At 56.4% G+C, this 1985-nt stretch overlaps 1 protein-coding gene across 2 annotated transcripts in view; it reads right to left on the minus strand.

Annotated features, from left to right (window-relative positions):
- The window catches only part of MYADM (myeloid-associated differentiation marker), a 5640-nt gene that overhangs the window by 1705 nt on the left and 1950 nt on the right, over positions 1–1985 (minus strand). The window lies entirely within an intron of this gene.

The raw sequence follows: 1985 nt of genomic DNA on the forward strand, positions 1-1985 counted from the left end.
TCTCCCCCCTGGCCGGCAGGCCTCAATCAGCCCCTATCCCCTATCGGGACTTGGCAAGAGGGCCCCTATCGCCCCAATCACCGGCCAGGCTGAGGGACCCCACCTGTGCACGAATTCGTGGACCAGGCCTCTAGTACACAGATAATATATCATTGTATTCCTGAAACCTATACTTTTATCAACCGATGTCACCCAATAAATTCAATAAAAAAATTAATTTAAAAATCCACAGAGCTTTTTCTTTTCTTTTTCTAATTTACTGATTTTAGAGAGAGAGAAGAAGGGAGAGAGAGGGAGAGAGAGAGACCAATCTGTTGTTCCACTCACTTATGCATTCATTGGTTCAGTCTTGTATGTGCCCTGACTGGGGATCAAACCAGCAACCTTGGCGTGTCGCGATGACAGTCTAACCAACCGAGTTACCAACCACAGAGCTTTCTTCCCACAGACACACAAGGCTGCCCTCCTTCTCCCAGGGACTCAGCCACCCAGCATTCAGGACTGGACTCTAGCCCGGCCTGTGTGGCTCAATGGTTGAGCGTTGACCCGTGATCTAAGAGGTCATGGTTTGATTTCCGGTCAGGGCACATGCCGGGGTTGCAGGCTGGATCCCCAGTAGGGGGCGTGCAGGAGGCAGCCAATCAATGATTCTCTCTCATCATTGATGTTTCTAGTTCTCTCTCTCTCTCCCTTCCTCTCTGAAATCGATTTAAAAAAAAAGAAAGACTGGGTTCTAAAGCACCCCCTCCCGTGCCTCCCCAACACCCCTGTCAGAACAAGAGGCTGTCTCCTTATGAACCTCTTAACAGCCATCTCTCGCTCAACTTCCCCCCTTTGGGGCGCCCAGGGCTCTGCACCCCAGCTTCTGTGACCAACTTCCTCTTCACCTAAGGGGACCTAGATATTTCTGGCCTCCAAAAGTTCAGGAGTCCAACCTCCCCAGTGCCTGCATCCTCAGGGACCCACGTCTAACCACATCTCGCCTCCGGGTATCACCGCCCCCCTCTTTCCCCACCCCCCACCTCAGAGACCGGGAGCCTCAGGAGAGCTTCAACCCAAAGGAAGTGGAGCTTCCTCTTGCCTGCCCCCCTCCCCCACATGGAGCCCAACACCCTCAGGACCCCAGCCAGCTAGTTCCCCTCCTTCACCAAAATTCAGCTCCCAGCCCAGCCCGTGTAGCTCAGTGGTTAAGGATGGATTCCCAGTCAGGACACATAGCCGGGTTGTGGGCTTGATCCCCAGTAGGGGGCGCACAGGAGGCAGGTGATGGACGTTTCTCTCTCTCTCTCTCTCTCTCTCTCTCTAATAAATAAAACTTTTTTTTTTTAAGAAATTCAGCTCCCGGATTCTAAACTGTCCAGTGGCCCAGCCCTTCCACTGCAATCCCCAGGCCTCCGCGTTATGTCGCTTCAGACCTCGGGGTTCCCAGCCTTCCCCAGCCAGCACACCTGCCAGCCACCTGCGCTGGGACACGAGCTTCCTCCCCCACCCTCCAGGTCCTCCCTCAGGCCCTATAAAGGCTCCCTTATCAGCTGCTGCTCCTAGAAGCTTAGAAGGCCTCTCCCAGCCTCAGGGAAATAAACTTCCCCTTCTGGGGTCAGAGCCCTGGTAGCAGGCTCTACCCACCTGGGCGCCCAATCCCTGCACAGCAGCTCCACCAATTTCCAGCCCCCCTCCTTACCCCCCGCCCCTGGACACAGGAGCCCAGTCCACACACACGCCTTCCTCAGATACACACGTGTGGGGCCCCACTCCTTGGAGAGCAAGCTCCCAGATACATTTCTCAGGATCTAGGAGTCAGAGAGACACCCTGCCTCCAGGCCCTCCTCCCTCAGACCCAGGGGTCCAGGCCCCCAGCCCCTCCTCCCTCAGACCCAGGGGTCCAGGCCCCCCGCCCCTCCTCCCTCAGACCCAGGGGTCCAGGCCCCCAGCCCCTCTTCCCTCAGACCCAGGGGTCCAGGCACCCAGCCTCTCCTGCCTCAGAC

The sequence above is a fragment of the Myotis davidii genome, unplaced genomic scaffold (assembly GCF_000327345.1).
Source record: "Myotis davidii unplaced genomic scaffold, ASM32734v1 scaffold620, whole genome shotgun sequence".
Lineage (NCBI taxonomy): Eukaryota > Metazoa > Chordata > Mammalia > Chiroptera > Vespertilionidae > Myotis > Myotis davidii.